Source organism: Panthera leo, chromosome B1 (assembly GCF_018350215.1).
Source record: "Panthera leo isolate Ple1 chromosome B1, P.leo_Ple1_pat1.1, whole genome shotgun sequence".
In the NCBI taxonomy this organism is placed as follows: Eukaryota; Metazoa; Chordata; class Mammalia; order Carnivora; family Felidae; genus Panthera; species Panthera leo.
The window spans coordinates 75,418,801-75,438,342 of NC_056682.1; positions in this window are offsets into that span (position 1 = coordinate 75,418,801).

A 19,542-nucleotide genomic window follows, 5' to 3' on the forward strand; every position below is an offset into this window, starting at 1 on the left:
CTAATCATTACATAGCTCCTTAAGTCAAGGTAAGACATTTCCACCCACTCCCTCTCTTTGTTGATAAAGAAACTAAGGCATTTCACATGAAAAGCCCATGGCAGAAATGAGCCAATGACCTTCTGAGGTCCAGTACGGTGCTCTACCCACAGTCCTCTGCCACCAGCTTACTTTGGTCAATTACACCAGACAACCCAGTCTTCCTGCTCCCTGCAGAAACTTCTCAGAGCACTGTGTGATCCCACCATAATGCAGCTGCGTAGGACAGGTCCCTGTCCTCAAGGCTGGTCAGTACCTATGATATGACCTGGTGTGAAAAATTTGCCAACTAGGGCTGAACCTGTCACATCTTCTTTCAGGTTTGAGCTCAGAATATACAGAGGGAGCTTCTGTTTTCTGTAGTAGCTGCTGAAATTCAAAAGCAGAGGCAGAGTAACTGAGTACCTTATAGGTGGAGCTCCAGAGCACAAAATCCACCTGCTGCTGCAGTTATGGGATAAGGCCAGCTGCCATGGGGCACAGTTCCTGAATGTGCTTACAGTTAGGCTGTAGGATCTTCCTAAGCATCCTTGGGGCCATTTGGAGATTCTGTCTTCCTAGTTTCCTCATGAACTCTTATATCCAGCCCTTATTACTAAAGCTAAACCACCCACTACAATCCAAATGAACCCAGCAAACTCATCAACCATGCTGACAATAAAAAATTTCAATGTTGGTGTTTCGTTTCCTGATATATATTTCATTAGAACCATAGAAGATGTTTTAGAATTATATCCTGGCTTACCCTTTAAAATTTTCAGGTCCGAATCCAATCACCCCTCTTAAATTAAATCATCATTGAATTGGTTACAATGGTTAATATATGTGGAAGCAGCTGGTACAATGTCTGGAAGCTAGTAGGAGTCCAATGTATGTAAAATTTTAATTTAGATTTTGAACCTTATGACTGACACAAGAGAGGCTTCTGGAGGAAAAATAGTAGAAAGTTTCCCCAAGGAAGGCCTGGCTCAAGTGCCTCAGATCTACAGGAGTGCGTACCATTTCCAAGATGGTTTTAGGCACAGGACAGTGGACACTACGCCATGGCGTTTAGAAGGGCTGAGTAGCCAGGTACCAGGTCTTCAGACATCTTTAGTTTCTCTGATCCATTTTTCTCTAGGGCATTGAATCTATTTTTCTAGGATTGAAACATAAGCAGGAAAGGGATGATGGAGACAGAAACAGGAAACATTCAAGAAGCTTGGACCCCAGTCCAGACCATGGCAAAACAAACAAACAAACAAAAATCCCAGAAGCTAGAGGGAATGTTATGGCTGGATTTTGTCCCCCTAAATTCATATGTTAAAGCCCCAGCTCCAGGGCTTCAGAATGTACCCCTATTTGGAGATAAGCTCTTTAAAGATGTGATTAAGTTACAATGAGGCCATTAGGATAGGACCTAATCCAACATGACCGGTGCTCTCATGCTCAGAAGAGGAAGAGACAGTAGGGGTGCACGTGCACAGATGGATGACCATGGGAAGGGGCAATAAGAGGACGAGAGAGACAAGTCAAGGAGCCAGACCTCAGAAGAAACCAAACCTGCCAACACCTTGACCTTGGACTTCCAGCCTCCAGAATGGTGAGAAATAAATGTCTGTTGTTTGAGCCTTCCAGTCTATGGTGTCCTGTTATGGCAGCCTGAGCAGACTACGACAGGAGGGCAAAAAGAAAGTGAGGGGAGTGGAATGAGCTAGGCCAGATCTGAAGACTGATGGAAATGATGGCTCAGACTGGAGCTTTGCAAGCTGCTTTCACTTCTGTTAGATCCAAATCAGCAATCAAGGAGTGCAGAGGCTCCCCCACATAAATACACGTGATGGGGTGGGACGGTGGCCCTTTCCTGATTCCTGGGAGTCCACTGGTCTTACCAGGCTGAAGAGCTCAGCGCACAGGCTCCCTGCCTTTTAAACCATTCTACCAGCAGCAGGGTCACATCCGCCCCTAAGTGTTCCTGCTCCCACGGAAACAAGGTCCTGCTCTGCCATGGTTACATACCTCCACGCTGCATTTTTTTAAATCACTCATTAGGCCTATCTGGCTGCAGTCCACCGACAGAAGGTCACAGCTGCCAGACAGAAACTTGGCCTCCGGCCAGAATCCTCAGACCCCCCCACACCCTGTCCCATTGTCTCCGAGAGAGATGGTAAACGTCCCCCAGAGGTGACAGTCTCTATAACTGACGCTGCACCCGAAACAGCTTCTCTGCCCTCTCCTCATTCCCACCACCAGCTCTGGGTCGGGATGATTTATCCAGCCTCTCAGGGGAAGGAGAGGGAATGGCTGACATTTCCAGAGCTGGCTACCCAGAATTTCACATGCATTATCTCATTTAATCTTTAGAAACCCTATAGGAGGAGTATTATTATATGATCACCCCATATCACAGGTCAGAGAAACTGAGGTTCTGGGGGGTCAAACCACTTCCTCAAAATCACAGAGAAAGCAAATGCATTTAGAACCCAAGACCATCTGATACAAAAACCCAGTCTCTTCCCACGGCTCCCTGATGCCTCCTTACCCGGAGCTGCGTCGGTACACCGTCCCATCCCTGCGGCATCCTCCCGTGTGACCCAGCGTTAGATTGCGAGTGCACTTGGTTTATTTTAGATTCTCTTTTCCATCGTTGCCATTTCCCAGCTCCGTTTTTTCTTCCTCTCATACCCTGCATGTGGTCCACCAGCAAAGCCTGAGGAAGCCAGTCTCAACAACTCACGTGGAAGCTTACTCTCTCCACGGCCACCACCTGGTCTAAGCCGCCAACCTCCCTGCCCTTCTGCACTTACTGGATTCCCGCCATAGGACTCCATGCCCTGCCACAGCCCCAGGTTAATCTGAAACCTAGGTTAGACATGCCATTGTGTGCTGCAGTCACTGCCATAGCTCCCCAGTTCAGTTCACTCAGGGTAAGAGCAAAGCCTCCCAACAGTCCACCAGGTCTGAGGTGGTCTGCCTTGTCTCTCGCTAACGTTATCTCTCACTCTTTCCCTCCTTCTCTTGGCTCTGGCCACACAGGTCTCTTTGCTGCATCTTTAGCACACTCCTTGCTTCTCACCCGTGTCCTTCCTGCTCCTCACCAGAAGTCCACTGGGTTCCAGTCACCCCCCTGAGGCCTCCCCTCCCTACCTTTGTGAATTCCACAGCACACCCGCACCCTACACTTCCACTCCCACCCACCCTACTCCTGCTTTTCTTTTTCACTATAATCTCCTAATGCATCTTATAGTTTATCCATGCATTGCGGCTTATTGTCTGACTCTTTCCTCTAGAATGAAATCTTCTTTTATCTGTTTTTGTCATTGCTGTGTCCCAAAGGCCCAGAACAGCGCCTGGTGCATAGTAGGTGTTCACTACACATTGGCTGAAGGAATGGAATGAATGAACAGATAAAGAGCTGGATCCTATCGTAGCACGGCTACAATCCACTATCCCCAATGTTTACTTTTAATTTTTTTTTTAATTTTTGAATGTTTTTATTTATTTATTTTTTATTTATTTTTTTTTTGAAGGAGAGAGAGAGAGATAGAGCATGAGCAGGGGAGGAGCAGAGAGAGAGGGAGACACAGAATTTGAAGCAGGCTCCAGGCTCTGAGCTGTCAGCACAGAGCCCCACACGGGGCTCGAACCCAGGAGCTGTGAGATCATGATCTGAGCCACAGCCGGACGCTCAACTGACTGAGCCACCCAGGCGCCCCCCAATGCCTACTTCTAAAGCAGGATGCTATCCGACTTCAGCTCCTCTGTTTCTCTCCTTCAGTTCCTCTGAGAGGAAAGCTCTGTCTTCTGTATGTGCTTCAGTGAGCTAGCCCAGCCCTCCAGTTCCATTATAAATGCAAAACATTTCACCCTCTCGTAAGGGCAGCTCTTGCTTCTCTCCCTTCTATACAGAGCAAATTTGAGGCATCTGAAACTCCAGTCAAGTGGTGACAAAACAGTGCCAGTCCCAATGTGTTAATGAGCCGACCCCCCCTGCCATTCTTTTATTTGGTCAGAAGTGGCTAATGGTATAAACATCATTAGAATAACACAGACTTAAAACTGAATGTGAGTTAATGTTCATAACAAGAGGAATAATTAGTTTCTCCATAGACATTTACAATTTAATTTCTAAATCTTATTATTTACTATATTTTGTCTTGTTTAGGGCCCTTGGTAAATTGTTTGCATTTAACAAGATGTTGACTCTCACAAGTCTTGTATTTCATACTCGAGAAGTCAAAGCAACACCTTTGATCAAAGTGGAATGTTTTAATTAAATAACCATAAAACTCCCCTCATGGAAGCAAGTGCACCCAAAAGCACAGTTAGCAGATTTTCTGTTGTTCTTTTCAATTCTTTTTTTTTTTTTTTTTTTTTTTTTTTTTTTAACATTTTTTATTTATTTTTGGGACAGAGAGAGACAGAGCATGAACGGGGGAGGGGCAGAGAGAGAGGGAGACACAGAATCGGAAACAGGCTCCAGGCTCCGAGCCATCAGCCCAGAGCCTGACGCGGGGCTCGAACTCACGGACCGCGAGATCGTGACCTGGCTGAAGTCGGACGCTTAACCGACTGCGCCACCCAGGCGCCCCTGTTCTTTTCAATTCTTGACATTGGCCCAGTTTGGTCTCTACCCTGCTGTAAAGTGGATATCCTAAGCCCAAAGTTACCCTCTTCACTGTAGGAACTGGGGCAGTGATTGCCAAATCTAGACCCTCATCAAATCACCTTGGGAGCATCCCATGAATGAGGACACCGTGGAAGCTGTAATCCAGTGTACATGTGAAAAGGCCTGGAGCCTGCCCCCTGGAAAGGCCCCCTGGATGCTCTGATGGAAACCTGATGTGGGAGCTAGCACGCTGGTGACTTACTCTGAGGAGACTGAGCAAGGCGCTTTGCACATGGTGGTATTCACTCCAAAATATGCATTGACTTGGAGAGAGATAAGAAAACTGAGCCTTACTGACAGTGACTGAGCATTTGATATGGAAGCTCCAGAAGGCTAAGGACCTTGTCTGTCATGCTTTAATTGGTTCTCCAGTTCTTTGCACAGTATTAGGGACACAGAGTATAAAAAATCAGTTGAATAAATGAAACTACTCCAGCTGATCACTTTATATACGGCATTCATTTAACTACTCCTTACAAAAACCAGGTGAGGTGGGTACTATCAGCTCTCTTTTACAGATAGGCATACCGGCATTCTGAGAAGTTAAGGAAGTGGCTAAATTTTCTAGCAAGTGCCTGAGAGAAGACTGGAACTCCGGTTTGCTTAGCTCCAAAGACCTGGGCTATTGCACACCCCTGCAGGGTGACTGGGTGGGTAGGTCACAGTGGGTTCCAATTGTGCTGGTACCTGCTTTCTCCATCCCTAGCCTGCATCAATGACTAAAGACCTCCACCCTGTGGGCCTTCTTCTACTCACCTCCTCCAAAGCCCATCATGACCCCATCCCCATCAGAAGGTAGGTTTGGGATATGTCACACTGCCCTGAGTCAGGATTCTGTTATACCCAGAGTATTCCCCAACCATCCACATGTTTACAGAGCTGGATTCTCCCTGCCTGTCTGCTTTCTTCCCCATCCCTGCCAAGAGGAACCTGTCAATAAGACCCAACATCTCCCTGGCCTGTTCTTGGAATTCTTGTCTCCTTCAGATGGGGTCCTGACAACCTGCCCAGCCCTTGCTAAACCCCTTTTCCCAATTTTCCCAGCTCACATCCTTACACTTTTCTCCCCACTTTCTCCCAATTAGATTCCACACATGGTCAAGAGCTCCTTATGTTTCCCTTAGCTTATTGTCCCAGATGCCTAGCTGCTCTCCTGACTTCAAGAATTGTTCCATTTTCAGGGCACCTGGGTGGCTCAGTTGGTTGAGCATCCAATTCTTGATTGTGGCTCAGGTCATGACCTCATGGTTCATGAGTTTGAGCCCCACATCAGGTTCTGCACTGACAGTGTGGAGCCTACTTCGGATTCTCTCTCTCCCTCTCTTTCTCTGCCCCTCCCCTTCTCCTGCTCTTTTTCTCTCTCTCTCAAAATTAATTAATTCATTCATTCATTCATTCATTAATAAGTAATTTAAAAAAAGGAATCGTTCCATTTTCCAGACACCCCCAGCATGATCTATGAAAGTGCATGTTAAGCCATGTCACTGCTTTGTTTAAACCTTTGAAAATATCCCCTTACTTACTAATTATAGTCCCAGCTCCTTGCAAGAGCATAGTCACCTTTCCATGGCCTGGCTCCTACCTTCTTCTCTGATCTTATTTCTTGCAACTCTAGTCACGTGGGCCAAGCCATGCTGTATCCACATGTCTTTCAGGTTCTCACTCTTCCCTCTGCCTAAACTGTCCTCCCCACTATTTAAAAAATATAAACCTGTTTGATTCATCCTGCAAAGTTCAGCTCACCTTCTGCAGAAAGTCTTCCCTCCATTCCCATCCAGGGTGGAATATCTTTTCTCATTGCAACCTCAGCAGATGGTGTTGAAGTCATCTTGTAAGTTCCTCAAGATGGGGAGATTGAGAGTTTTATTTATTGTTGAGCCTACCACCAACCCTGGCACATAACTGATATTTAAAAAATGTGTATGGACCTAATTGCTCCAAAGCCTCATGGGAACCATACCAATACTAGGAAACCCCACCTTTCCTGCTACCTGCTTAACCATTAGGATTTGAGCTTTCTGGAGACTTCTGGTCACCCACTCACCGGATTAGTATATCAGGGTGTCAGTGCAAATCTGGAGCTGACACAACTCCTTGCACATAAACACATAGACCATAAGCTTTTTCTCTGTGGAAGTTTCAAGGGACAGGGTCCCATCCACTCCAGCCTTTCCTCCCTATCAACTCCTGTGCACAAAACAAGCCCATGACTCTGAGCCATGTCATTCACACAGGCCAGGCAAATGGTAGCCCTAGCCTGGGTCATATCTATAGCAAATGAACATCACTGCTCACAAAGGACCAGGGAGACAGTGCTAGTGGATCAGCTTACTTTCTACATGAATAAGTTGAAAATAGCTTCTTTCCTAAAAGATGGTCAGGAGTTTCATTTCCATATATGTGTAACAGCACATTAATATGACCCTTTGCTGGAAAGGTATAGCCCAGTTTCCTTGCATCACAGGAATGAAACCTGAAAAGGTAACTCTAAAACCCTAAGCCCTTCACAATCCTGTCACTCCTATGCCATGATCCTGAACAGGAAGCATGATAGTGATGGGGAGGGTTTGTTCTCCCACACCAACATCTTAGAACCATAAAGGGACATTGTATTTTCAAGCTTTGTCTGATCCTATTTCTTTGTAAATTGGATTAAGCTCTTTACTGTGTATTACTGATATTAAAAAAGAGTGAATTCACATCTTGCAAACACAGCAAAAAGGAACTGCTCTCATGGCAGAGAAGTCATTGGCCAGCATCCACAAGAACCCAATTTTAACTTTTGAGCCCAGTCAGCAGGGAAACATGCTGGCTTATGGCAGGGTCAACCCCAGGCAACGTTGGAGCTGGATAATGTGAGCTGTCAGAGGCCCAGGTCTCCCTCCTTCCATCACTTTTCTCCCCATCCCCTCTCCATACCTCTTCAACCCACACGCTCTATCCTCTTCATCCTTCCAGGTCTTTTCTGGCTCCTGGAGAAAAGAGGCTGTGTGTGTGTCCCCATGGAGGTTAGGTACAGAGATGGCACAACCCATGGGAAATTATGTATGTGGTGTTATCCAAGAATAACAGCAATACTTTGTGTGTGAATTGTCTCTACGCTTTGCAAAGCCCTCTTGTCTTCATGACATAGGAATTCTTATAAGGTTTTAGCCCCATGCCTCTCTGCCCCCAGTTTCTCCGGGGAAGAGGAAGAGGTTCCTGGTGGGAAAGAATGAAAACACAAAGGATGAAGACATAAAGGTTAAAATGTCCAGACTTCAGGGGGACAGTGATTTGGGAGTGGGTCCTAGAGAAGTGTCAGGAGTAGTTTTCTGCATTCTTCAAATCGCCAGAGGGCATCGGCCCCAAATCTGGCCCTTCTGAGCATTTTAAATGATTGGGATCGATAAAAGGGTAAAAGGAACATGGGCTTCTTTGGTATGGCATTCCCATAATTTAACTGTCCATATTAGGAGAATGATTAAATAGTATTCATTGATTACGAGAATAAGGTAGATACATATGTACAGATAGAAAATCCTACACTGGAAGCAAGTCACTGAATAATTTATATGGTATGGTATAGTAAGATCCCACTAATACACACTCACATGTAAATGCCAATTTTAGAGTGCACATGTCTATTTCTTTCATGTAGAAAATTCCAGCTAAGCACAAAGAACTCGCTTGTGTATTTCACATTTCATGTGATGATGCATGAAAAAGTTCAGGGTCGATTTATCCCAAAACTATCAACAGTGGTCATGAGTGGAGAAGGGAGTAAGATTATGGGTATTGGGGTTTAAGGGAAATTCTCATTGTTTATTCTACTTACCTTTATATTGTTTGATTTGGGGTTTATAAGGGACATGCACTGATTTTGTCATTTAAAAAAAAAGATATTCCTAGATCAAGAGAAATTAAACTAGTCCTCTAGTAGTCAGGGGTTCAAGGAGGGCACTTTTTATTGTGGCAGATAGTTAATGTCCTAGACTAGTGTCCCCAGGAGAATGGCTGTAAAGAAGACTCAGGTAAGCTGAGCATTAGTCTGTAACCTATACACCTCCATTGTGTGCAGAAGACCTTCTAGCTCCGAATCTGGATAGAAAATTCCAGCTAAGCACAAAGAACTCGCTTGTACTACATCTGACAGGACGACCAGACTCCAACTGTTCCTCCTAATAGAATTCACCTTGAGAGTCAAAGAATGAAAATATTTTGCACATCTTGCTGTGGCACCTGGATAAACACACACACACATATGCATAGTTACCTGACTAATGATCTTGCTTTAAGATTGTCTTTTCAAGGAGCATGGGAGGAAGGTTATCACAAAAATTGTAACTTCACTTAGGAAAATGCTGTCGGTTTTTAATCAAACATGCAGAAAATGCCAATTTTAGAGTGCACATGTCTATTTCTTCTCTGTATCAAGTGCAGGTGAAAATTCTGGTTGATGGCCCTCAAGTGTGTGCCTGTCAATCTTGCCGCCTACATTACATCTCCATCTCTGCTCTTCCTGCCATGCTGTCTCCAGGAGGAGTCTGAAGCTTTGCTTCTCTGTGAAGGGTTTTTGGCCTGAGCTATGGCAGGTCCAGAATCTCTTCACCATTGGCCCAGGTTCCCTTCCTAGAGGAGGTAACACATGGCTCTCGAGTACTCAGTAAGATCAGGATCCCCACCCCTCCACCCACCACGTGAAATAATTTCTGAGAAGGTCATACTTCCCTCCCGAAACTCAGTGCAGGCTATTTATTGTTTCTCCTCATGGCTCTGGGTAAACACTGGCTGGAAACACGTTGCTAAGCCCTATTGTTAAAGCCTTGCCCTCGAGAGCCTCAAGCCCAACAAGGAAAGGGTCATTGTAATGGGATCCCCAAGGAAGGTGGAGGGAGAGGTTTACCCTGGCTGCAGGCAATTAAGGGGGTGAACTTCCTGTAGGGACTTTACAAAGAATGATAGAACCAACTAAAAGTGGGTCTTCTTTGTTTCACCATCATGCAACTGGCAATTCCAAACTACGTCAGGGCCAAGTACTCATCCTTGCCAGGGTAGACCACTCTCATGTCCCATGGCACAAAAATGCCAGGAACCTCATAGTGTTCTGTGGTCAAGAATTTGAGGTTCGAAGTTAGAAAACCTGGTTAGAATCCCAAGCCCGCAGCTATTGCCTCTATGAACTTGGCATGGCACATGGAACTTGAGGCACTCTGAACCTCAGTTTCCCCTATTGTAAAATGTTAACATGAAATGAAATCATATGAAAGGTTAATATTTCGTAGAATTTTTGTGAAGATATAATGAGAGGAACTATGTGAAAACTTGATGAATTGTAAAGTGATATAGAAGTACTAAAGTATGCACTGGCCGAATGGGTCCCTCCACGGGAACATGGCTAATACTAACGTAACAACATGGATAGAGATGGAGATGAAGCCCCAAACTGGAGGGGAAACCGTACAGAAAAGTAGTAAGCACTCATTATAAGAACTGACTTCAGGTTTTCTTTGGAGGCTGAGTCAGAACCCACGAAAAAGTATGGGCGGTCTTATTGTTTGTAGTTCAAATTAGGTTTGGGCTAGAGGCTCCTCAGATACGGCCAGTATATTCACTTTTCCCTGTTTTACGCGTGCTGGGCTCTCTTTATGCCTTCCCCCTTCTGTCCCGGTCCCTGTCAAACTCTCATTCCTCTTTATGTCTGCAATCTGTATCTTTCACACCACCCCAGCTGCCACTTCACAATAAAGCCACACTTCCTTTTTAATTCCAAATTAAGTTGGCCAAAGTCCCTACCTAATGAGGTAGGGTATGAGATCTGTCTTTTCCTGGATTTTCCCTCTCAAGGATCCCGAGGGATCACTACATGCCCTCACGAATCAGTTCCCCTTGCCACTTACCTGCTGTCATGCACCAGTCACTCAGACGCCCTGTCAAGGCTGGACTCTGCCACCATTGGCCAGGGGCAGTCCTTGGGTCTTATGGTTGGGTGAAGCCGTGGTGTTGTTGAGAGCCTTGCTGGAGCACTGGTAATCCCACATGGATGCAACCCCACACAGAGGCCTTCTCTGTGTCCCACCAGTGGAGGCTGATGGGGAGGAGTCAGTGCCCACAGCTAAGCTGCCTGCCCTGGAGGGCACAGCTCTGAGAATTCCTCCTTTTGGGTGATAGTCACTATCACATTCTAAGGCCGGCCCGTGGTGCCAGGTTCCTGAGTCGAAGGATTTCTGGCATCATTACCTTCTCGTGACCTAGGCCTGGGGGCTGAATCCAGGTTATTCCTAATGTTGAGGGAGTTATCCAGATCAATCAGTGGCTCTGTATAAATTTTAAAATGCTCTTATCTCCTTGACCAGTGACCTAATGCAGGGTCCCCTGTTACTTAACCTGAATGAAAACCTAATCTACTTCCACATGACTTGGGTACACAATCTAGGCCAGGTTTGACCAGGTTGGCACCAGGAACCAGAACATCAAGCCCATATGCTAGGAATTGCTACCACACCCTCAGATATTCCTGGTGGTTTGGTCAGAAATCTGGTAAGCCTTAGGGCATTAGCCAGTCTCTGCCTCTCTTTATACTCGCTGAAGAAAATGAAATCTGACTCTGGCTCAACCCATGTCTATTAGAGGACAAGGAGCCAGAACTCGTCCTTTAGAACTATCTTAAGCTGTCAGATTTGCTTCTCCAAATGGGTGTTCCTCATAACTAGATTTAGGTAAGAAAATCTTTTTGGTTTTCTCAAAAATTCATATGTACCTCAGAATATAACTGTATTTGGAAATAGAGTCTTTTTTTTTAATGTGCATTTATTTATTTATTTCTGAGAAAGAGAGAGAGACAGCATGAGTGGAATAAGGGCAGAGAGAGAGGGAGAGAGAGAATCCCAAGCAGGCTTCATGCTGTCAGCACAGAGCCTGACATGAGGTTTGAACTCACAAATGGTTAAGACCATGACCTGAGCTGAAATCAAGAGCTTGCTGCTTAACCGACTGAGCCACCCAGGTGCCCCAGAGATAGTCTTTAAAAAGGCAATCAGGGTTCGATGAGGTCATTAGGGTAGGCCCAATCCAATATCACTGGGGTCCTTATAGGAAGAGGAAATTTGGACACAGACATGTATGGAGGGATGATGCTGTGAGGACACAAGGAGAAGAGGGCCACCAATAAGTCAAAGAGAGAGGTCTGGAACATATCTCCCCTCATAACCCTCAGAAGGGACCAACTCTGCCAACACCTCGATCTTGAACTTCTAGCCTCTAGAACTTTGATAAAATAAATTCCTATTGTTTAAGCTACCCAGTCTGTGATACTTTCTTATGGCAGCCTTAGCAAACTGATATAACCACTCGGCATAGAAAGAAGGAAAGAAAGAAAGAAAGAAAAGAAAGAAAGAAAGAAAGAAAGAAAGAAAGAAAGAAAGGAAAAGGAAGGGAGGAAAAAAGGAGTGAGGGAGGGAGGAGAGGGGAGGGAGGAAGGAGTGGAGGGGAGGGGAGGGAGGAAAGGAAGAAAGAAAGAAAGAAAGAAAGAAAGAAAGAAAGAAAAGAAAGAAAAGAAAGAAAGGAAGGGAGAGGAACCCATAACTCATGAAGCAAGTGGGACTTTTAGCCTGAGACTCTTTTCTGGACCTACTTCTTCATCTGGCTGTGGGAGCCAGGGTGAGCCCAAGCCATAGCTCTGCATTTGACACCCCCAAGCACTGGGAGTCTTTGTTTCTCATTCTTAACTGTAGGTCCTCCTCATAGCCACAGGAATATGAAGCGAGACCCGGGTGTGGCTGATGGGAGGCCAGGTAGTGGTTGATTCTTGTGGCAGTGGAAGCATCATGATCACTTTCTTTTGTTGTTACCTAATCCCATCAAGGTCCAGTTCTATACTGGGGCTGCTCAAGGCAGATGCAGTTGAAGGACCCAGCTTGCAAACAAACCACCAACAAGGAGGAAAGAGCACTCTGGAGACAAGGGGTTATGTGTTGCTGGCCTGTTTTTAAAGATAGAACAGAAAAATGCCAAGTATCCTTGGGTCAGAAAGAGCAGAAGGTTCTTCCCAGGAAGTGGCTGCAAGGGAAGAGGCACGTTTCAACTTGTCTTTTCCAACCTAACCAGCCTTGTGGTTTTGCAGTCGGCCCAATACCGATTCAAGTAATGGGCCCAAAGAAAAAAGGGTCTTTGGGAGTTGGTGCTTTTTCGGTGTTTTTTCTGAAAAGAAACATTATGAAGCTGAACTTTCTGAGATGATTTTGGGTTCACACCCACTGTCTGTGGAACAGCTTGAAGCTGACTAGATTAGCTCATTGAAACTCTCTGGGATCCGCTCAGACACTGCCCACACAGAAGAACCCAGCACCTGCCAAGCTCAGAGATCTGGTTTTTGCAAACAGCTCCTGGTTTCTCTGCCTGGGTGGGTTTGGGCTGCTCATCCTGGGTCTTGAGGGTCCTGCCTCCATCCTTGCCCAACCTCACTCCCAGCCTTGAAGTTCAGCCAAGTTGACCACTTGGCCTCTTTGGATAAGTCCTTGGAGCCTCGCTCCTAATTCTCCCTCCTCCCCTCAATTAAACGATTAAACACGTTACTGGTATTTTTACATATCTGAGCAGGCTGCTGCTCCTCGCTGGCTCACTTCCTGCCAGCTCTTCTTCTGCTCCCTCTTCTCTCCCTGAAAACCATCTCACTCAGACAGAAGGCCCTTATATAACACACTCCCCCCACGCTCCCAGCAAGGGGGGCCTCCACGTCCCCCACTGAAGCACAGACATCTCCATATTCCACTCACGGAAGCAAACACCATCACAGGCTCCCTGGCACCTCTCCGGGCTGGGGAGGTCAGGAGAGGCACCAGCTGATATGAGTGCTCTCCCGCCTTGCACCCTGGCAGTCCCTGCTGCCGCTACCTGGTCAGAGATTACATGAGCAATTGTCATATAATTGTCGCTTAATCTCTTCCCAGAGATTTCAACTGGCTCTAAATTGTTTTGGCTAATAAAAACTAAGGAGATTTGCAAGAAACTCCGGATGCATTTGAACACTTTGGGGGATTGCGCAACCTGAAGGCATATGAAATTTAACTCAAATAAGCATAAGGTTATGTGCGTTGGCAAAAGTAATTTAAGATGTGAGGGTACATCTGTGTGCTCCAAATTTGTAGCCTCCTCTGAGGAAGGAGACCTGGGAGTAGCTCAAAATGGATGAAGGGGCAGAGCAGCCGAAAAATGTCCCAGGGTGACTACCCCTTGACAGGGAACCTTAGATCCCATTTTGCAGGGACTTCATCAGTGACCCAAATTGGAACTCGTGCTTAGGTCTGCTACAAACTCCAGAACACCACCCGTTTGGGGGGAGAGGAACACAGCAAGGGATGGTTTCCACATGCAAGTGAATCCCTCCAAGCTGATGCCGGGAGCACATGGCAGCATTCTTGCTGAGGCATACAGAAGTATGCATCTGTGTTTGTGTTTACCATTGACTGCTAAGGCCCGGAAGATGCTAGGTTATCTGCATCCTCTGTTTAACCCCCAGGCCGTGTTTAGATGGAGGAACCCTTTCCAAATTACACCTGGTCCCAAACTCAATGACTTCCCTACTTTCTGATACAAAAATTATTGAAAAGCTGCATTTTCATGTGTTATATACACATACATGAGCTATATAAAACAGAATTTAGTTCCCAGGGTGAGGGAGAATATTGATATAGATATAGATACAGATATAGATATATAGATGTAGATAAACATATACACATAAATACATACACATATGTGTATACACACACACACTTACTAATTATGATTCCTACAGGTATGTCTTCATCTGGCCCAAGAAACCCAGTGGACAGGTAAGCAACTTTACTTATACTTTAGAGACACCAGCCTTTACAGGACAGGAGAAGGCTGGCACGGGTCTGCAAATCACACCTTTGTCCTAGCCACCTGACCTTCCTCCAGATCTCTGAAGGAATGGGGCAGAAGGTCACAAGCCCCAAATCTCTGTGCCTTTTCAGAGAGATGCTAATATCTGGAAACAGGGGAGGGAGCAATGACCTATTACTGCCCTCTTGCCTCACGGAAACCAGACCTATGCAGGGACCCACCAGCTCAGCTACCTTTCCTCTCCCACCCCAACCCAGAAGAGTAAAAAAGTGATGATTCCAAGAGAGGCTATGGTTTGGGAAAGGAGGTTGCACCTGGAACATTCTCCCTCCTGGAAAATTGTGAGAGAAGTTCCAGTGCCCAGCAATCCAAGAGCCCCTTGTGCCATGAAGGGAGAAGGGGTACATAGCCAGAGCCCTACTTGAGGGTGGGGCAAGTCCATTTGGCCTACCCCTCACGCCATGGCTGGAGATCATCATTATCCAGAGGACAAACTGGGCACGTGAGTGGGAGTCGACAGGAACCGATGTACAATGGGCAGAGCTTCCAGTTGTGCAAAAGGCAACCACGGGAGAGTGTGGGCTTCTTCCTAGCCATCAAAAATGGTAGTCATCTCTCCTCTTTCATGGTCAGCACCTGCTCTGCTGGAGGGCCCATGTTCCCAAAAGCCTCTGCCCAATTTCTTTGCTACCCTGATGTCACCGAAGCAAGCACACCAGTCTATCACAGGCCTTCCAAGGTCTCTTATTGCTAGTAATCCAGGGAATGGATTAATTCATTATTCCATTAATTCATTCGTGCATCAAATACTTCTCAACCCTGTACAAGTCACCAGAGGAGGCGGTGAGAAGATAAAGATTTAGCAGCCAGCTGGGAAACAGAAACTGTACACAGTTCACAATATTATCTGCAAGAGCAATAAAGCAAATAAAATGCTCCGAAGAACAATTTGTCTCGGGACTAACTAAGCAGGAATTTACCTGAACATTCCTAATAAAGAGGATGCCCAATGATGTCAGAAAGACGGAATTGATCAGTTCCTCTCAGACTTTGAAGTGAACACAGATCATTGGAGGAACCGATTCAGACCTTCTGGGTGGAGCCTGAGATTCTCAATGTCTACACACTCCCCCAAGATGTCTATGCCGCAGTGCGTCTGGTCCTCAGATTACACTTTGAGTAGGAAGGCTCTAGACCACATCATATGTCACTGGGCTGTGTGCGATATGAACTTACAGCGCTGGCTGGCAGCATCGCAATAAAGCACAATTAATATCAAGCCCTGTGTCAGAAGGCTGATACGACGCCCACGTAACCAGCTCTCTAGCAACCTAGCTGGACCCAGAAGCAGTTTTCAAAAGAGGTGAATGGCAGATTGAAAACAGTGTTTTTGTTTGTATTTTCATATCGATGTAAAATCAACATAAAATATTATATCAGTTTCAGGTGCACAACATGGTGATATGGTATTTGGACAACGTAGACTGCGCCAACGATCATCATAGTAAGTCTGTTTACTATCCATCACCATATATAGTTAAGAACTTTGTCCTGGTGATGATACCTTTTAAGATTTACTCTTCTAGCAACTTTCAAATACACAGTATGGTATTGTTAACTATAGTCGCCATGTTGTATATTACATCCTCATGACTCTCTTATTTGTAACTGCAAGTTCAAACCTTTTGGCTCCCTTCACCCCCAACCCCCAACAACCACGCGTCTGTTCTCTGTATCTATGAGCTTCCTTTAGGGGGCTGATTTTTAGATTCCACGTAAAGTGAGATCATACAGTATTTGTCTCTCTCCATCTGACTTACTTCATTTGGCATAATGCCCTCAAGGTCCATCCATGTTGTTGTAAATGACAAGATTTCTTTTTTTTTTTTTTTCATGGCTGGATAATATCATGTTGTATATGCATATATATTATATTTTCTTTAACCATTTGTCTGTTCATAGACACTTAGGTTGTTTGCTTATCTTGACTATTGTCAATAATGCTGCTATGAACATGGGGTGCAGATATCTTTTTAGGTTGGTGTTTTTGTTTTCTTCAGATAAATAAACGAGAAATTGCTAGATCATTTCGTATTTCTATTTTTTTTATTTTTTGAAGAACCTCCATACCGTTTTCCACAGTGGCTGCACCAGTTTGCATTCCCACCAACAGAGTGTGAGGGTTCCCTTTTCTCCACAGCCTTGCCAACACTTGTCTCTTGTCTTTTTGATATTAGTCATTCCAATAGGTGTTAGAAGATATCTCATTGTGGTTTTGATTTGCATCTCCCTGTTGCTCAGTGATAGTGAGCATCTTTTCAGTTACCTGTTGGCCATCTGTATGTCTACTTTGAAAAATGTCTGTCAGAGCCTCTGCCTATACTTTAGTCAGATTGTTTTTTGCTATTGACATGTGAGTTCTTCATATATGACATTAACCCCTTATCAGATTATGATCTGCAAATATTTTCTTCCATTCAGTAGTTTGCCTTTTCACTTTGTTGATGGCTTTCCTTGCTGTGCAGAAGCTTTAGTATGGTATATTCCCACTTGGGTTTTTTTTTTTTTTGTTTTGTTTTGTTTTTTTGCTTTTGTTGCTGAATACATTTTTTTAAATGTTTATTTATTTTTGAGACAGAGAGAGAGACAGAGAGACAGAGTGCGAGCAGGGGAGGGGCAGAGAGAGAGGGAGGCACAGAATCCAAAGCAGGCTCGGCTCCAGGCTCCGAGCTGTCGGCACATTGCCCGACACGGGGCTTGAACTCATGAACAGCAAGATCATGACCTGGGCCAAAGTCAAATGCTTAAATGACTGAGCCACCCAGATGTCTCGCTGAATACATTTTTTAAAATTCTTCCTAGCTATTGTTTTTTTCTCATAAGTGTTCTAATTTCTTATTACTGGGTGGCTATAAACTCAAGATGGCATTCCCCAAGAAACACCTGGAAGGCTGCTAGGTTGCAACAAGAACACAGGGCCATCTGCCATAGCAGACACCAACCACATCCTACAGAGCCTAGAACATATGTGGCCTCAAGTAAGAAGAACAAGGGTGTGGGTAGGATGATGAGGGAAGAAAGGACTTTACAGATGAAGAAAACAGTTCCGAGGGGCGCCTGAGTGGCTCTGTCGGTTAAGCGTCCGACCATGGCTCGGGTCATGATCTCACGGTCTGTGTGTTCAAGTTCCGCATTGGGCTCTGTGCTGACAGCTGAGAACCTGGAGCCTGCTTCAGGTTTTGTGTCTGCCTCTCTCTCTTCTCCTCCCCTGCTTGTGTTCTCTCTGTCTATCAAAAATAAATAAACGTTAACAAAATTTTTTTAAGTCCCCAAAGCAGAAGGAACTCAGAATGCGTAGAAGACAGTTTGCCTGACAGATGTGTGTGCATGGCTCAATCCTGCACCGTCTTTGGTTCTCTGCTCAAATGTCCTCTCCTCAGGACATGCCCTCTAAAAGAGCCTCTTTCTGCCCCTGCCAGGACTCACTGCCCACTTAGCCTGCTCTACCACACTTAATCACCACCAGAGAGCCAATCAAACGTTTGAAGAAAATACTTTACAAGCAGAGGACAGCAAAGCCTCAAAGCAGGAGAAGACTGCTGAAACATGGTGAATGAGGGCAGGCATGCCCAAAAACACCATTCAAGAGGATGCCGAGGACCACGAGGCAGGCCCTGGCAAGAACTTGGGATCCTGCATCCATCAGCAATTGCGGTACGGCAGCTGCTGAAGCTGAGCAACTCACAACAGCGAGCCTCTATTTCTCACTGTGCATCCGTGGGCTGGGCAGGGCAGCCCTCCTCCACTTGTGTCATTCTGGGGCTAGGCTACAGCAGCAGCAGCTCCTGGGGTATGTTCTTACCCTGGCTACGGCAGAGGTACAGGAGAGCAAACCCAAAGTCACAGGGTCAGGCCCACTACCATTCCCTGGCCAGAGCATGTCTTGTGACTAAGTCAAAGCCAAGGGACCAGGAGTACACCTTAGTCATGGGGAGGCTGTGGCCGGGTATGTGTATCATACTACACTATGGGGACATACAAATGGGGACAGCGATTCATTCTACCACATGTAATGATGGGGCCATCATTGGGTAGGGGAAGGAGGCCAACGGACAGAGGAATGGCAAGACCATTCCTCGGTACATCGGTTGATGTACATTTCTTGAAGTTCTCTGAGACTGCTGCATGAATAATAGACCAACGCTGGGGAGCCAAGGTGGAGGCAGGGAGAGCCTGCCAGAACACATCCAATGATGCGCACAGGCTCTCGGAGGGTCTGCTGTGTGCCCCGCAGCTACAAGAATACAAAAGAAGCAGAAAACTTAGACCCTGCCTCAGGTACCCCTGCATGAAGCTGTGGTCCACCCGATCCAACAGCCATGAGGAAAGGGAAAGCATGTTTGGTTTTTTTTTTCCAGTGGTGCTCTCACCACCAGCATAGACCGACCAGATGGGAGGCAGACAAAGGAGCCAGAGCCTCCAGATCCAGCAAAAGGGTGGCTAGTGAAGGCCTCTGCAAACGTCACATGAGTGGAAATGGCCACTTGGACCAGATGGGAACAGAAAACTCCCTGACGGTATGAAATGCGTGTGCGGTGCTCAGAATGAAGGCTGCAAGCAAGCACAATTTGTGCCTTGTTGTAGCTGTAAAAATAAGGCAGTAGGATGGTGAGTCAAAAGAAGCTCGCTGGTTTCACACCCTCCAGAAAGAAATGAAAGGGTTCCCATCTCATCCCATCCCACTTACACCCTGCGCATGTCATGTCTCAGATCTCCTGATAGAGATGGCAAAATGAGATGCTCTGAGAAAGCAGCCTTCGGGAAAGCAGGCCGTTTTATAAAAGGAACACACTGTAACAGGAATTTTTGTCTGTGGAGAAACGAACAAGCTGTTACAGGGTGTCAGGCAGAAGCTGTAGGGAATGTCAGGCGAAGGGGTTCCTGAACCGGGCAGGGCTGGGCAGGTGGGGTTGCTCCCTTAAGATCCTGAAGGTCCATTGGAGGGTCTC